Source organism: Rhinoderma darwinii, chromosome 6 (assembly GCF_050947455.1).
Source record: "Rhinoderma darwinii isolate aRhiDar2 chromosome 6, aRhiDar2.hap1, whole genome shotgun sequence".
Lineage (NCBI taxonomy): Eukaryota > Metazoa > Chordata > Amphibia > Anura > Rhinodermatidae > Rhinoderma > Rhinoderma darwinii.
Genome location: NC_134692.1, coordinates 1,321,353 through 1,340,088, shown reverse-complemented (window position 1 = coordinate 1,340,088; position 18,736 = coordinate 1,321,353). Strand labels below are relative to the sequence as shown.

Below are 18,736 nucleotides of genomic sequence, written 5' to 3'. Positions count from 1 at the left end.
GGCACTATTACATTGTGGAGTATAAGGGGGGCACTGTTACTTTGTGGGGTATAAGGGCGGCACTATTACTTTGTGGAGTATAAGGGGGCACTATTACTTTGTGGAGTATAAGGAGGGCACTATTACATTGTGGAGTATAAGGGGGGGCACTATTACTTTGTGGAGTATAAGGGGGGCACTATTACATTGTGGAGTATAAGGGGGGCACTATTACTTTGTGGAGTATAAGGAGGGCACTATTACTTTGTGGAGTATAAGGGGGGCACTATTACTTTGTGGAGTATAAGGGGGGCACTATTACATTGTGGAGTATAAGGGGGGCGCACTATTACTTTGTGGAGTATAAGAGGGCACTATTACTTTGTGAAGTATAAGGGGGGGCCACTATTACTTTGTGGAGTATAAGGAGGGCACTATTACTTTGTGGGGTATAAGGGGGACACTATTACTTTGTGGGGTATAAGGGGGGCACTATTACTTTGTGGGGTCTAAGGGGGGCACTATTACTTTGTGGGGTATAAGGGGGGCACTATTACTTTGTGGGGTATAAGGGAGGGCACTATTACATTGTGGAGTATAAGGGGGGGCACTATTACTTTGTGGAGTATAAGGGGGGGCACTATTACTTTGTGGAGTATAAGGGGGGGCACTATTACATTGTGGAGTATAAGGGGGGCACTATTACATTGTGGAGTATAAGGGGGGGCACTATTACATTGTGGAGTATAAGGGGGCACTATTACTTTGTGGAGTATAAGGGGGGGGCCACTATTACTTTGTGGAGTATAAGGGGGCACTATTACTTTGTGAAGTATAAGGGGGGCACTATTACTTTGTGGAGTATAAGGGGGGCACTATTACTTTGTGGAGTATAAGGGGGGCACTATTACATTGTGGAGTATAAGGGGGGCGCACTATTACTTTGTGGAGTATAAGGGGGCACTATTACTTTGTGAAGTATAAGGGGGGGCCACTATTACTTTGTGGAGTATAAGGAGGGCACTATTACATTGTGGAGTATAAGGAGGGGCCCTATTACATTGTGGAGTATAAGGGGGGGCACTATTACTTTGGAGTAGAAGGGGGCACTATTACTTTGTGGAGTATAAGGGGGGGCACTATTACTTTGTGGAGTATAAGGGGGGCACTATTACTTTGTGGAGTATAAGGGGGGGGGCACTATTACATTGTGGAGTATAAGGGGGGGCACTATTACTTTGTGGAGTATAAGGGGGGCACTATTACTTTGTGGAGTATAAGGGGGGCACTATTACTTTGTGGAGTATAAGGGGGGGCACTATTACTTTGTGGAGTATAAGGGGGGGCCACTATTACTTTGTGGAGTATAAGGGGGGGCACTATTACTTTGTGGAGTATAAGGGGGGGAACTATTACTTTGTGAAGTATAAGGGGGGGCCACTATTACTTTGTGGAGTATAAGGAGGGCACTATTACTTTGTGGGGTATAAGGGGGACACTATTACTTTGTGGGGTATAAGGGGGACACTATTACTTTGTGGGGTATAAGGGGGGCACTATTACTTTGTGGGGTATAAGGGGGGCACTATTACTTTGTGGGGTATAAGGGGGGCACTATTACTTTGTGGAGTATAAGGGAGGGCACTATTACATTGTGGAGTATAAGGGGGGGCGCTATTACTTTGTGGAGTATAAGGGGGGGCACTATTACTTTGTGGAGTATAAGGGGGGGCACTATTACATTGTGGAGTATAAGGGGGGCACTATTACATTGTGGAGTATAAGGGGGGCACTATTACATTGTGGAGTATAAGGGGGCACTATTACTTTGTGGAGTATAAGGGGGGGCCACTATTACTTTGTGGAGTATAAGGGGGGGCCACTATTACTTTGTGGAGTATAAGGGGGGGCACTATTACTTTGTGGAGTATAAGGGGGGGCACTATTACATTGTGGAGTATAAGGGGGGCACTATTACATTGTGGAGTATAAGGGGGGGCACTATTACATTGTGGAGTATAAGGGGGGGCACTATTACATTGTGGAGTATAAGGGGGGGCACTATTACATTGTGGAGTATAAGGGGGGGCACTATTACATTGTGGAGTATAAGGAGGGGCCCTATTACATTGTGGAGTATAAGGGGGGGCACTATTACTTTGGAGTAGAAGGGGGCACTATTACTTTGTGGAGTATAAGGGGGGGGCACTATTACTTTGTGGAGCATAAGGGGGGCACTATTACTTTGTGGAGTATAAGGGGGGCACTATTACTTTGTGGAGTATAAGGGGGGCACTATTACTTTGTGGAGTATAAGGGGGGCACTATTACTTTGTGGAGTATAAGGGGGGCACTATTACTTTGTGGAGTATAAGGGGGGGCCACAATTACTTTGTGGAGTATCAGGGGGGGCACTATTACTTTGTGGAGTATAAGGGGGGCACTATTACATTGTGGAGTATAAGGGGGGGCACTATTACATTGTGGAGTATAAGGGGGGGCACTATTACATTGTGGAGTATAAGGGGGGGCACTATTACATTGTGGAGTATAAGGGGGGGGCACTATTACTTTGGAGTAGAAGGGGGGCACTATTACATTGTGGAGTATAAGGGGGGCATTATTACTTTGTGGAGTATAAGGGGGGGCACTATTACATTGTGGAGTATAAGGGGGGCACTATTACATTGTGGAGTATAAGGGGGGGCACTATTACTTTGGAGTAGAAGGGGGGCACTATTACTTTGTGGAGTATAAGGGGGGCACTATTACATTGTGGAGTATAAGGGGGGCACTATTACTTTGTGGAGTATAAGGGGGGCACTATTACATTGTGGAGTATAAGGGGGGCACTATTAATTTGTGGAGTATAAGGGGGGGCACTATTACATTGTGGAGTATAAGGGGGGGCACTATTACTTTGGAGTAGAAAGGGGCACTATTACTTTGAGGAGTAGAAGGGGGGGCACTATTACATTGTGGAGTATAAGGGGGGCACTATTACATTGTGGAGTATAAGGGGGGGCACTATTAATTTGGAGTAGAAGGGGGGCACTATTACTTTGTGGAGTATAAGGGGGCACTATTACTTTGTGGAGTATAAGGGGGGCACTATTACTTTGTGGAGTATAAGGGGGGCACTATTACTTTGTGGAGTATAAGGGGGGCACTATTACTTTGTGGAGTATAAGGGGGGACACTATTACTTTGTGGAGTATAAGGGGGGCACTATTACTTTGTGGAGTATAAGGGGGGCACTATTACTTTGTGGAGTATAAGGGGGGCACTATTACTTTGTGGAGTATAAGGGGGGCACTATTACTTTGTGGAGTATAAGGAGGGGCACTATTACTTTGTGGAGTATAAGGGGGGCACTATTACTTTGTGGAGTATAAGGAGGGGCACTGTTACTTTGTGGAGTATAAGGAGGGGCACTGTTACTTTGTGGAGTATAAGGAGGGGCACTATTACTTTGTGGAGTATAAGGGGGGCACTATTACTTTGTGGAGTATAAGGGGGGCACTATTACTTTGTGGAGTATAAGGAGGGGCACTATTACTTTGTGGAGTATAAGGGGGGGCACTATTACTTTGTGGAGTATAAGGAGGAGCACTATTACTTTGTGGGGTATAAGGGGGGCACTATTACTTTGTGGAGTATAAGGGGGGCACTATTACTTTGTGGAGTATAAGGGGGGCACTATTACTTTGTGGGCGATAAGGGGGGCACTATTACTTTGTGGAGTATAAGGGGGGCACTATTACTTTGTGGAGTATAAGGGGGGCACTATTACTTTGTGGGGTATAAGGGGGGCACTATTACTTTGTGGGGTATAAGGGGGGCACTATTACTTTGTGGGGTATAAGGGCGGCACTATTACTTTGTGGAGTATAAGGGGGCACTATTACTTTGTGGAGTATAAGGGGGGGCACTATTACTTTGTGGAGTATAAGGGGGGGCACTATTACATTGTGGAGTATAAGGGGGGGCACTATTACTTTGTGGAGTATAAGGGGGGGACACGATTACTTTGTGGAGTATAAGGGCGGCACTATTACATTGTGGAGTATAAGGGGGGCATTATTACTTTGTGGAGTATAAGGGCGGCACTATTATTTTGTGGGGTATAAGGGGGGGCACTATTACTTTGTGGAGTATAAGGGGGGCGCACTATTACTTTGTGGGGTATAAGGGGGGCACTATTACTTTGTGGAGTATAAGGGCGGCACTATTATTTTGTGGGGTATAAGGGGGGGCACTATTACATTGTGGAGTATAAGGGGGGGCACTATTACTTTGTGGAGTATAAGGGGGGGCACTATTACATTGTGGAGTATAAGGGGGGGCACTATTACTTTGTGGAGTATAAGGAGGGCACTATTACATTGTGGAGTATAAGGGGGGCACTATTACTTTGTGGAGTATAAGGGGGGCACTATTACTTTGTGGGGTATAAGGGGGGCACTATTACTTTGTGGAGTATAAGGGCGGCACTATTATTTTGTGGGGTATAAGGGGGGGCACTATTACATTGTGGAGTATAAGGGGGGGCACTATTACTTTGTGGAGTATAAGGGGGGCACTATTACATTGTGGAGTATAAGGGGGGGCACTATTACTTTGTGGAGTATAAGGAGGGCACTATTACATTGTGGAGTATAAGGGGGGCACTATTACTTTGTGGAGTATAAGGGGGGCACTATTACTTTGTGGAGTATAAGGGGGGCACTATTACTTTGTGGGGTTTAAGGGGGGGCACTATTACTTTGTGGAGTATAAGGAGGGCACTATTACTTTGTGGAGTATAAGGGGGGCACTATTACATTGTGGAGTATAAGGGGGGGGCACTATTACTTTGTGGAGTATAAGGAGGGCACTATTACATTGTGGAGTATAAGGGGGGACACTATTACTTTGTGGAGTATAAGGGGGGCACTATAACTTTGTGGAGTATAAGGGGGGACACTATTACTTTGTGGAGTATAAGGGGGGCACTATTACTTTGTGGAGTATAAGGAGGGGCACTATTACTTCGTGGAGTATAAGGAGGGGCACTATTACTTTGTGGAGTATAAGGGGGGCGCTATTACTTTGTGGAGTATAAGGGGGGCGCTATTACTTTGTGGAGTATAAGGGCGGCACTATTATTTTGTGGGGTATAAGGAGGGCACTATTACATTGTGGAGTATAAGGGGGGCACTATTACTTTGTGGAGTATAAGGGGGGCACTATTACATTGTGGAGTATAAGGGGGGCGCACTATTACTTTGTGGAGTATAAGGGGGCACTATTACTTTGTGGAGTATAAGGGGGACACTATTACATTGTGGAGTATAAGGGGGACACTATTACATTGTGGAGTATAAGGGGGGGCACTATTACTTTGTGGAGTATAAGGGGGGGCACTATTACATTGTGGAGTATAAGGGGGGCGCACTATTACTTTGTGGAGTATAAGGGGGCACACTATTACATTGTGGAGTATAAGGGGGGGCACTATTACATTGTGGAGTATAAGGGGGGGGCACTATTACTTTGTGGGGTTTAAGTGGGGGCACTATTACATTGTGGAGTATAAGGGGGGACACTATTACTTTGTGGAGTATAAGGGGGGCACTATTACCTTGTGGAGTATAAGGGGACACTATTACTTTGTGGAGTATAAGGGGGGCACTATTACTTTGTGGAGTATAAGGGGGGCACTATTACATTGTGGAGTATAAGGGGGGGCACTATTACTTTGTGGAGTATAAGGGGGGCACTATTACTTTGTGGAGTATAAGGAGGGGCACTATTACTTTGTGGAGTATAAGGGGGGCACTATTACTTTGTGGAGTATAAGGAGGGGCACTGTTACTTTGTGGAGTATAAGGAGGGGCACTGTTACTTTGTGGAGTATAAGGAGGGGCACTATTACTTTGTGGAGTATAAGGGGGGCACTATTACTTTGTGGAGTATAAGGAGGAGCACTATTACTTTGTGGGGTATAAGGGGGGCACTATTACTTTGTGGAGTATAAGGGGGGCACTATTACTTTGTGGAGTATAAGGGGGGTACTATTACTTTGTGGGGTATAAGGGGGGCACTATTACTTTGTGGAGTATAAGGGGGGCACTATTACTTTGTGGGGTATAAGGGCGGCACTATTACTTTGTGGAGTATAAGGGGGCACTATTACTTTGTGGAGTATAAGGGGGCACTATTACTTTGTGCAGTATAAGGGGGGGGCACTATTACTTTGTGGAGTATAAGGGGGGGCACTATTACATTGTGGAGTATAAGGGGGGCACTATTACATTGTGGGGTATAAGGGGGGGCACTATTACATTGTGGAGTATAAGGGGGGCACTATTACATTGTGGAGTATAAGGGGGGGCACTATTACTTTGTGGAGTATAAGGGGGGGACACGATTACTTTGTGGAGTATAAGGGCGGCACTATTACATTGTGGAGTATAAGGGGGGCATTATTACTTTGTGGAGTATAAGGGCGGCACTATTATTTTGTGGGGTATAAGGGGGGGCACTATTACTTTGTGGAGTATAAGGGGGGCACTATTACTTTGTGGAGTATAAGGGCGGCACTATTATTTTGTGGGGTATAAGGGGGGGCACTATTACATTGTGGAGTATAAGGGGGGGCACTATTACTTTGTGGAGTATAAGGGGGGGCACTATTACATTGTGGAGTATAAGGGGGGGCACTATTACTTTGTGGAGTATAAGGAGGGCACTATTACATTGTGGAGTATAAGGGGGGCACTATTACTTTGTGGAGTATAAGGGGGGCACTATTACTTTGTGGGGTATAAGGGGGGCACTATTACTTTGTGGAGTATAAGGGCGGCACTATTATTTTGTGGGGTATAAGGGGGGGCACTATTACATTGTGGAGTATAAGGGGGGGCACTATTACTTTGTGGAGTATAAGGGGGGGCACTATTACATTGTGGAGTATAAGGGGGGCACTATTACTTTGTGGAGTATAAGGAGGGCACTATTACATTGTGGAGTATAAGGGGGGCACTATTACTTTGTGGAGTATAAGGGGGGCACTATTACTTTGTGGAGTATAAGGAGGGCACTATTACATTGTGGAGTATAAGGGGGGGCACTATTACTTTGTGGAGTATAAGGGGGGGCACTATTACATTGTGGAGTATAAGGGGGGCACTATTACTTTGTGGAGTATAAGGAGGGCACTATTACATTGTGGAGTATAAGGGGGGCACTATTACTTTGTGGAGTATAAGGAGGGCACTATTACATTGTGGAGTATAAGGGGGGCACTATTACTTTGTGGAGTATAAGGGGGGCACTATTACTTTGTGGAGTATAAGGGGGGCACTATTACTTTGTGGAGTATAAGGAAGGCACTATTACTTTGTGGAGTATAAGGGGGGCACTATTACATTGTGGAGTATAAGGGGGGGGCACTATTACTTTGTGGAGTATAAGGAGGGCACTATTACATTGTGGAGTATAAGGGGGGACACTATTACTTTGTGGAGTATAAGGGGGGCACTATTACTTTGTGGGGTTTAAGGGGGGGCACTATTACTTTGTGGAGTATAAGGGGGGACACTATTACTTTGTGGAGTATAAGGGGGGCACTATTACTTTGTGGAGTATAAGGGGGCACTATTACTTTGTGGAGTATAAGGGGGGGCACTATTACTTTGTGGAGTATAAGGGGGGGCACTATTACATTGTGGAGTATAAGGGGGGGCACTATTAATTTGTGGAGTATAAGGGGGGGACACGATTACTTTGTGGAGTATAAGGGCGGCACTATTACATTGTGGAGTATAAGGGGGGCATTATTACTTTGTGGAGTATAAGGGCGGCACTATTATTTTGTGGGGTATAAGGGGGGGCACTATTACTTTGTGGAGTATAAGGGGGGCGCACTATTACTTTGTGGGGTATAAGGGGGGCACTATTACTTTGTGGAGTATAAGGGCGGCACTATTATTTTGTGGGGTATAAGGGGGGGCACTATTACATTGTGGAGTATAAGGGGGGGCACTATTACTTTGTGGAGTATAAGGGGGGGCACTATTACATTGTGGAGTATAAGGGGGGGCACTATTACTTTGTGGAGTATAAGGAGGGCACTATTACATTGTGGAGTATAAGGGGGGCACTATTACTTTGTGGAGTATAAGGGGGGCACTATTACTTTGTGGGGTATAAGGGGGGCACTATTACTTTGTGGAGTATAAGGGCGGCACTATTATTTTGTGGGGTATAAGGGGGGGCACTATTACATTGTGGAGTATAAGGGGGGGCACTATTACTTTGTGGAGTATAAGGGGGGCACTATTACATTGTGGAGTATAAGGGGGGGCTCTATTACTTTGTGGAGTATAAGGAGGGCACTATTACATTGTGGAGTATAAGGGGGGCACTATTACTTTGTGGAGTATAAGGGGGGCACTATTACTTTGTGGGGTTTAAGGGGGGGCACTATTACTTTGTGGAGTATAAGGAGGGCACTATTACTTTGTGGAGTATAAGGGGGGCACTATTACATTGTGGAGTATAAGGGGGGGGCACTATTACTTTGTGGAGTATAAGGAGGGCACTATTACATTGTGGAGTATAAGGGGGGACACTATTACTTTGTGGAGTATAAGGGGGGCACTATTACTTTGTGGAGTATAAGGGGGGACACTATTACTTTGTGGAGTATAAGGGGGGCACTATTACTTTGTGGAGTATAAGGAGGGGCACTATTACTTCGTGGAGTATAAGGAGGGGCACTATTACTTTGTGGAGTATAAGGGGGGCGCTATTACTTTGTGGAGTATAAGGGGGGCGCTATTACTTTGTGGAGTATAAGGGCGGCACTATTATTTTGTGGGGTATAAGGAGGGCACTATTACATTGTGGAGTATAAGGGGGGCACTATTACTTTTTGGAGTATAAGGGGGGCACTATTACATTGTGGAGTATAAGGGGGGCGCACTATTACTTTGTGGAGTATAAGGGGGCACTATTACTTTGTGGAGTATAAGGGGGACACTATTACATTGTGGAGTATAAGGGGGACACTATTACATTGTGGAGTATAAGGGGGGGCACTATTACTTTGTGGAGTATAAGGGGGGGCACTATTACTTTGTGGAGTATAAGGGGGGCACTATTACATTGTGGAGTATAAGGGGGGGCTCTATTACTTTGTGGAGTATAAGGAGGGCACTATTACATTGTGGAGTATAAGGGGGGCACTATTACTTTGTGGAGTATAAGGGGGGCACTATTACTTTGTGGGGTTTAAGGGGGGGCACTATTACTTTGTGGAGTATAAGGAGGGCACTATTACTTTGTGGAGTATAAGGGGGGCACTATTACATTGTGGAGTATAAGGGGGGGGCACTATTACTTTGTGGAGTATAAGGAGGGCACTATTACATTGTGGAGTATAAGGGGGGACACTATTACTTTGTGGAGTATAAGGGGGGCACTATTACTTTGTGGAGTATAAGGGGGGACACTATTACTTTGTGGAGTATAAGGGGGGCACTATTACTTTGTGGAGTATAAGGAGGGGCACTATTACTTCGTGGAGTATAAGGAGGGGCACTATTACTTTGTGGAGTATAAGGGGGGCGCTATTACTTTGTGGAGTATAAGGGGGGCGCTATTACTTTGTGGAGTATAAGGGCGGCACTATTATTTTGTGGGGTATAAGGAGGGCACTATTACATTGTGGAGTATAAGGGGGGCACTATTACTTTTTGGAGTATAAGGGGGGCACTATTACATTGTGGAGTATAAGGGGGGCGCACTATTACTTTGTGGAGTATAAGGGGGCACTATTACTTTGTGGAGTATAAGGGGGACACTATTACATTGTGGAGTATAAGGGGGACACTATTACATTGTGGAGTATAAGGGGGGGCACTATTACTTTGTGGAGTATAAGGGGGGGCACTATTACATTGTGGAGTATAAGGGGGGCGCACTATTACTTTGTGGAGTATAAGGGGGCACACTATTACATTGTGGAGTATAAGGGGGGGCACTATTACATTGTGGAGTATAAGGGGGGCACTATTACTTTGTGGGGTTTAAGGGGGGGCACTATTACATTGTGGAGTATAAGGGGGGCACTATTACTTTGTGGAGTATAAGGGGGGCACTATTACCTTGTGGAGTATAAGGGGGGCACTATTACTTTGTGGAGTATAAGGGGGGCACTATTACTTTGTGGAGTATAAGGGGGGCACTATTACATTGTGGAGTATAAGGGGGGGCACTATTACTTTGTGGAGTATAAGGGGGGCACTATTACTTTGTGGAGTATAAGGAGGGGCACTATTACTTTGTGGAGTATAAGGGGGGCACTATTACTTTGTGGAGTATAAGGAGGGGCACTGTTACTTTGTGGAGTATAAGGAGGGGCACTGTTACTTTGTGGAGTATAAGGAGGGGCACTATTACTTTGTGGAGTATAAGGGGGGCACTATTACTTTGTGGAGTATAAGGAGGAGCACTATTACTTTGTGGGGTATAAGGGGGGCACTATTACTTTGTGGAGTATAAGGGGGGCACTATTACTTTGTGGAGTATAAGGGGGGCACTATTACTTTGTGGAGTATAAGGGGGGCACTATTACTTTGTGGGGTATAAGGGGGGCACTATTACTTTGTGGAGTATAAGGGGGGCACTATTACTTTGTGGGGTATAAGGGCGGCACTATTACTTTGTGGAGTATAAGGGGGCACTATTACTTTGTGGAGTATAAGGGGGCACTATTACTTTGTGGAGTATAAGGGGGGGCACTATTACTTTGTGGAGTATAAGGGGGGGCACTATTACATTGTGGAGTATAAGGGGGGCACTATTACATTGTGGGGTATAAGGGGGGGCACTATTACATTGTGGAGTATAAGGGGGGCACTATTACATTGTGGAGTATAAGGGGGGGCACTATTACTTTGTGGAGTATAAGGGGGGGACACGATTACTTTGTGGAGTATAAGGGCGGCACTATTACATTGTGGAGTATAAGGGGGGCATTATTACTTTGTGGAGTATAAGGGCGGCACTATTATTTTGTGGGGTATAAGGGGGGGCACTATTACTTTGTGGAGTATTAGGGGGGCACTATTACTTTGTGGAGTATAAGGGCGGCACTATTATTTTGTGGGGTATAAGGGGGGGCACTATTACATTGTGGAGTATAAGGGGGGGCACTATTACTTTGTGGAGTATAAGGGGGGGCACTATTACATTGTGGAGTATAAGGGGGGGCACTATTACTTTGTGGAGTATAAGGAGGGCACTATTACATTGTGGAGTATAAGGGGGGCACTATTACTTTGTGGAGTATAAGGGGGGCACTATTACTTTGTGGGGTATAAGGGGGGCACTATTACTTTGTGGAGTATAAGGGCGGCACTATTATTTTGTGGGGTATAAGGGGGGGCACTATTACATTGTGGAGTATAAGGGGGGGCACTATTACTTTGTGGAGTATAAGGGGGGGCACTATTACATTGTGGAGTATAAGGGGGGCACTATTACTTTGTGGAGTATAAGGAGGGCACTATTACATTGTGGAGTATAAGGGGGGCACTATTACTTTGTGGAGTATAAGGGGGGCACTATTACTTTGTGGGGTTTAAGGGGGGGCACTATTACTTTGTGGAGTATAAGGAGGGCACTATTACTTTGTGGAGTATAAGGGGGGCACTATTACATTGTGGAGTATAAGGGGGGGGCACTATTACTTTGTGGAGTATAAGGAGGGCACTATTACATTGTGGAGTATAAGGGGGGACACTATTACTTTGTGGAGTATAAGGGGGGCACTATTACTTTGTGGGGTTTAAGGGGGGGCACTATTACTTTGTGGAGTATAAGGGGGGACACTATTACTTTGTGGAGTATAAGGGGGGCACTATTACTTTGTGGAGTATAAGGGGGGCACTATTACTTTGTGGAGTATAAGGGGGGGCCACTATTACTTTGTGGAGTATAAGGGGGGACACTATTACTTTGTGGAGTATAAGGGGGGCACTATTACTTTGTGGAGTATAAGGAGGGGCACTATTACTTTGTGGAGTATAAGGAGGGGCACTATTACTTTGTGGAGTATAAGGGGGGCGCTATTACTTTGTGGAGTATAAGGGGGGCGCTATTACTTTGTGGAGTATAAGGGCGGCACTATTATTTTGTGGGGTATAAGGAGGGCACTATTACATTGTGGAGTATAAGGGGGGCACTATTACTTTGTGGAGTATAAGGGGGGCACTATTACATTGTGGAGTATAAGGGGGGCGCACTATTACTTTGTGGAGTATAAGGGGGCACTATTACTTTGTGGAGTATAAGGGGGACACTATTACATTGTGGAGTATAAGGGGGACACTATTACATTGTGGAGTATAAGGGGGGGCACTATTACATTGTGGAGTATAAGGGGGGCGCACTATTACTTTGTGGAGTATAAGGGGGCACACTATTACATTGTGGAGTATAAGGGGGGGCACTATTACATTGTGGAGTATAAGGGGGGGCACTATTACTTTGTGGGGTTTAACCGGGGGCACTATTATATTGTGGAGTATAAGGGGGGACACTATTACTTTGTGGAGTAGAAGGGGGCACTATTACTTTGTGGAGTATAAGGGGGGGCACTATTACTTTGTGGAGTATAAGGGGGGGCACTATTACTTTGTGGAGTATAAGGGGGGCACTATTACATTGTGGAGTATAAGGGGGGGCACTATTACATTGTGGAGTATAAGGGGGGGGGCACTATTACATTCTGGAGTATAAGGGCGGCACTATTATTTTGTGGGGTATAAGGGGGGGGCACTATTACATTGTGGAGTATAAGGGGGGGCACTATTACATTGTGGAGTATAAGGGGGGCACTATTACATTGTGGAGTATAAGGGGGGGCACTATTACTTTGTGGAGTATAAGGAGGGGCACTGTTACTTTGTGGAGTATAAGGGGGGGCACTATTACATTGTGGAGTATAAGGGGGGGCACTATTACATTGTGGAGTATAAGGAGGGGCACTATTACATTGTGGAGTATAAGGGGGGCACTATTACTTTGTGGAGTATAAGGAGGGGCACTGTTACTTTGTGGAGTATAAGGGGGGGCACTATTACTTTGTGGAGTATAAGGAGGGGCACTGTTACTTTGTGGAGTATAAGGAGGGGCACTATTACATTGTGGAGTATAAGGAGGGCACTATTACATTGTGGAGTATAAGGGGGGCACTATTACTTTGTGGAGTATAAGGGGGGCACTATTACATTGTGGAGTATAAGGAGGGCACTATTACATTGTGGAGTATAAGGGGGGCACTATTACTTTGTGGAGTATAAGGGGGGGCACTATTACATTGTGGAGTATAAGGAGGGCACTGTTACTTTGTGGAGTATAAGGGGGGGCACTATTACATTGTGGAGTATAAGGGGGGGCACTATTACATTGTGGAGTATAAGGAGGGGCACTATTACATTGTGGAGTATAAGGGGGGCACTATTACTTTGTGGAGTATAAGGAGGGGCACTGTTACTTTGTGGAGTATAAGGGGGGGGCACTATTACTTTGTGGAGTATAAGGAGGGGCACTGTTACTTTGTGGAGTATAAGGAGGGGCACTGTTACTTTGTGGAGTATAAGGGGGGCACTATTACTTTGTGGAGTATAAGGGGGGCACTATTACATTGTGGAGTATAAGGGAGGGCACTATTACATTGTGGAGTATAAGGAGGGGCACTGTTACTTTGTGGAGTATAAGGGGGGGCACTATTACTTTGTGGAGTATAAGGAGGGGCACTGTTACTTTGTGGAGTATAAGGAGGGGCACTGTTACTTTGTGGAGTATAAGGGGGGGCACTATTACATTGTGGAGTATAAGGGGGGCACTATTACTTTGTGGAGTATAAGGGGGGGCACTATTACATTGTGGAGTATAAGGGGGGCACTATTACTTTGTGGAGTATAAGGGGGGGCACTATTACATTGTGGAGTATAAGGAGGGGCACTATTACTTTGTGGAGTATAAGGGGGGCACTATTACTTTGTGGAGTATAAGGGGGGGCACTATTACTTTGTGGGGTATAAGGAGGGGCACTATTACATTGTGGAGTATAAGGGGGACACTATTACTTTGTGGAGTATAAGGAGGGGCACTGTTACTTTGTGGAGTATAAGGAGGGGCACTGTTACTTTGTGGAGTATAAGGGGGGCACTATTACTTTGTGGAGTATAAGGGGGGCACTATTACATTGTGGAGTATAAGGGAGGGCACTATTACATTGTGGAGTATAAGGAGGGGCACTGTTACTTTGTGGAGTATAAGGGGGGCACTATTACTTTGTGGAGTATAAGGAGGGGCACTGTTACTTTGTGGAGTATAAGGAGGGGCACTGTTACTTTGTGGAGTATAAGGGGGGGCACTATTACATTGTGGAGTATAAGGGGGGCACTATTACTTTGTGGAGTATAAGGGGGGGCACTATTACATTGTGGAGTATAAGGGGGGCACTATTACTTTGTGGAGTATAAGGGGGGGCACTATTACATTGTGGAGTATAAGGAGGGGCACTATTACTTTGTGGAGTATAAGGGGGGCACTATTACTTTGTGGAGTATAAGGGGGGGCACTATTACTTTGTGGGGTATAAGGAGGGGCACTATTACATTGTGGAGTATAAGGGGGACACTATTACTTTGTGGAGTATAAGGGGGGGCACTATTACTTTGTGGGGTATAAGGAGGGGCACTATTACATTGTGGAGTATAAGGGGGGGCACTATTACTTTGTGGGGTATAAGGAGGGGCACTATTACATTGTGGAGTATAAGGGGGACACTATTACTTTGTGGAGTATAAGGGGGGGCACTATTACTTTGTGGAGTATAAGGGGGGACACTATTACTTTGTGGGGTATAAGGAGGGGCACTATTACTTTGTGGAGTATAAGGGGGGGCACTATTACTTTGTGGAGTATAAGGGGGGCACTATTACATTGTGGAGTATAAGGAGGGCACTATTACATTGTGGAGTATAAGGGGGGCACTATTACTTTGTGGAGTATAAGGGGGGGCACTATTACATTGTGGAGTATAAGGAGGGCACTGTTACTTTGTGGAGTATAAGGGGGGGCACTATTACATTGTGGAGTATAAGGGGGGGCACTATTACATTGTGGAGTATAAGGAGGGGCACTATTACATTGTGGAGTATAAGGGGGGCACTATTACTTTGTGGAGTATAAGGAGGGGCACTGTTACTTTGTGGAGTATAAGGGGGGGCACTATTACTTTGTGGAGTATAAGGAGGGGCACTGTTACTTTGTGGAGTATAAGGAGGGCACTTACTTTGTGGAGTATAAGGGGGGCACTATTACTTTGTGGAGTATAAGGGGGGCACTATTACATTGTGGAGTATAAGGGAGGGCACTATTACATTGTGGAGTATAAGGAGGGGCACTGTTACTTTGTGGAGTATAAGGGGGGGCACTATTACTTTGTGGAGTATAAGGAGGGGCACTGTTACTTTGTGGAGTATAAGGAGGGGCACTGTTACTTTGTGGAGTATAAGGGGGGGCACTATTACATTGTGGAGTATAAGGGGGGCACTATTACTTTGTGGAGTATAAGGGGGGGCACTATTACATTGTGGAGTATAAGGGGGGCACTATTACTTTGTGGAGTATAAGGGGGGCACTATTACATTGTGGAGTATAAGGAGGGGCACTATTACTTTGTGGAGTATAAGGGGGGCACTATTACTTTGTGGAGTATAAGGGGGGGCACTATTACTTTGTGGGGTATAAGGAGGGGCACTATTACATTGTGGAGTATAAGGGGGACACTATTACTTTGTGGAGTATAAGGAGGGGCACTGTTACTTTGTGGAGTATAAGGAGGGGCACTGTTACTTTGTGGAGTATAAGGGGGGCACTATTACTTTGTGGAGTATAAGGGGGGCACTATTACATTGTGGAGTATAAGGGAGGGCACTGTTACTTTGTGGAGTATAAGGGGGGGCACTATTACTTTGTGGAGTATAAGGAGGGGCACTGTTACTTTGTGGAGTATAAGGGGGGGCACTATTACATTGTGGAGTATAAGGGGGGCACTATTACTTTGTGGAGTATAAGGGGGGCACTATTACATTGTGGAGTATAAGGGGGGCACTATTACTTTGTGGAGTATAAGGGGGGGCACTATTACATTGTGGAGTATAAGGAGGGGCACTATTACTTTGTGGAGTATAAGGGGGGCACTATTACTTTGTGGAGTATAAGGGGGGGCACTATTACTTTGTGGGGTATAAGGAGGGGCACTATTACATTGTGGAGTATAAGGGGGACACTATTACTTTGTGGAGTATAAGGGGGGGCACTATTACTTTGTGGGGTATAAGGAGGGGCACTATTACATTGTGGAGTATAAGGGGGGGCACTATTACTTTGTGGGGGTATAAGGAGGGGCACTATTACATTGTGGAGTATAAGGGGGACACTATTACTTTGTGGAGTATAAGGGGGGGCACTATTACTTTGTGGAGTATAAGGGGGGACACTATTACTTTGTGGGGTATAAGGAGGGGCACTATTACTTTGTGGAGTATAAGGGGGGGCACTATTACTTTGTGGAGTATAAGGGGGGACACTATTACTTTGTGGAGTATAAGGGGGGACACTATTACTTTGTGGAGTATAAGGGGGGACACTATTACTTTGTGGGGTATAAGGAGGGGCACTATTACTTTGTGGGTCACTATCTGGCGTTATTTTCAGGGCACCGTCGTGGGAGGCTGGGAGTTGTAGTCCTCATGTTCTGCGCCACATGGAGAAGATAAACACCAATTAGAATCGGATCAGAGCTCGTACGACGCTTATTTGTCGGCTGATCACCGGTTTTATGTCGCTATAAGAATGGTCGCAAGTCGGCATCTTATCGCCCCGTGTAAACCGCGTGTGTGCCGCCTACAAGACGTAAATGTACGAGGAACATCGCAGCAACCGGAACGTAGCCTTAGCGCAGATGTCACCGAAGCCTACCCGTCCGCCCGATCATCGCTCCGTGTAAATGATCGGCGTCCGTTACCGGCAGGAAATCTTCCAGCGTTCAAGCGGACGAAGGAGAAAGAGAAGCATTGGTTCCTCTGATGTTACTTCACTGGGGGGACTTCTATCGATTTCAGGACTTTATTTCTACACGATGACACAAATCTCCTGCTTCTTTTACTGGTGCCGGATCGGGACTGGACGCGATCTGATAAACGAGAGAATAACTCCGCCCCCTCGGCTGCCATTGGTGAGAGTTCAGGAGGGGAGCGGCTGCTGGCGTTTGGGGAGGGGCTGTTGTTGCTCGGGGCGGGGCTGCTTATGTTTGGGGCGGGGCTGCTGATGTTTGGGGCGGGGCTGTTGACGCTCGGGGCGGGGCTGCTGATATTTAGGGCGCGGCTGCGGGTGCTCGGGGCGGGGCTGCACATGGTCCCGGCTCCCGCACTTGATCCGCCTCTGGCTCCGCGGCTCCTCCACAGTCCGGGCAGGACATGACTGCTGACCCGTGTGCTGTGGTCGCGGTCTGAATCTCACTCATCATGGGCTCCCTCACCCTGACCGTCCTCCTCGCTGTCGTGTCACCTGTAAGTATGGGAGGGATGATGGGTTCCGTAGTCCTGTGGACATAGTAATGATATGAGAGACTGGACACTTTATATATTGTGTGTGGGGGCAGCGGAGCGGGAGGCAGAAAACATTGATATTTAATGAAGTAGTAGTGGCTGCCGGGGGCGAGGAGGAGGGTGGGGGGGCTGTATGGCGAGCGGATGATGAGCGTAGTATGGGGGGGGTTGGATGATGAGTAATGTGGGGGGGGGTGGATGATGAGTAATGTGGGGGGGGGGGGTTGGATGGTGAGTAATGTGGGGGGGGGGGGGTGGATGATGAGTAATGTGGGGGGGGGGGTTGGATGATGAGTAATGGGGGGGGGTGGATGATGAGTAATGTGGGGGGGGGTTGGATGAGTAATGTGGGGGGGGGTTGGATGAGTAATGTGGGGGGGGGTGGATGATGAGTAATGTGGGGGGGGGGGGTTGGATGATGAGTAATGTGGGGGGGGGGGTTGGATGATGGATGATGAGTAATGTTGGATGATGAGTAATGTGGGGGGGATTGGATGATGAGTAATGGGGGGGGTGGATGATGAGTAATGTGGGGGGGGTTGGATGATGGATGATGAGTAATGTTGGATGATGAGTAATGTGGGGGGGGATTGGATGATGAGTAATGTGGGGGGGGTTGGGTGATGGATGATGAGTAATGTTGGATGATGAGTAATGTGGGGGGGGATTGGATGATGAGTAATGTGGGGGGGGGTTGGGTGATGGATGATGAGTAATGGATGATGAGTAATGTGGGGGGGATTGGATGATGAGTAATGGGGGGGGGTGGATGATGAGTAATGTGGGGGGGGGGTTGGATGATGGATGATGAGTAATGTTGGATGATGAGTAATGTGGGGGGGGATTGGATGATGAGTAATGTGGGGGGGGGTTGGGTGATGGATGATGAGTAATGTTGGATGATGAGTAGTGTGTGGGGGGGGGGGGGCCTGGTGGTCTTCCATGGTCCTGGCATAGGACTGTTTCTCCCATTGGCTGCGTTTTGGGGATATGCGGTAAATAGGAGTCGGGGGCTTTTCATTTACTGCAGCGCTGAGATCTCATTTCTATCCGAAATCATCAGGTTACACGTCATAGTG

General features: G+C 46.4%; 1 protein-coding gene across 2 annotated transcripts in view; it reads right to left on the bottom strand.

Annotated features, from left to right (window-relative positions):
• Nucleotides 1-17,518, bottom strand: part of CFAP221 (cilia and flagella associated protein 221) — a 97,504-nt gene extending 79,986 nt beyond the window's left edge. Inside the window, exon 1 of one of the 2 annotated variants that reach the window (XM_075828989.1) lies at nt 17,029-17,518. The gene's annotated coding sequence lies outside the window, so the exon portion shown is untranslated. The remainder of the gene's footprint in view (nt 1-17,028) is intronic. The other variant, XM_075828988.1, reaches the window with a different exon arrangement.
• Between the last annotated feature and the right edge of the window lie 1,218 nt (nt 17,519-18,736).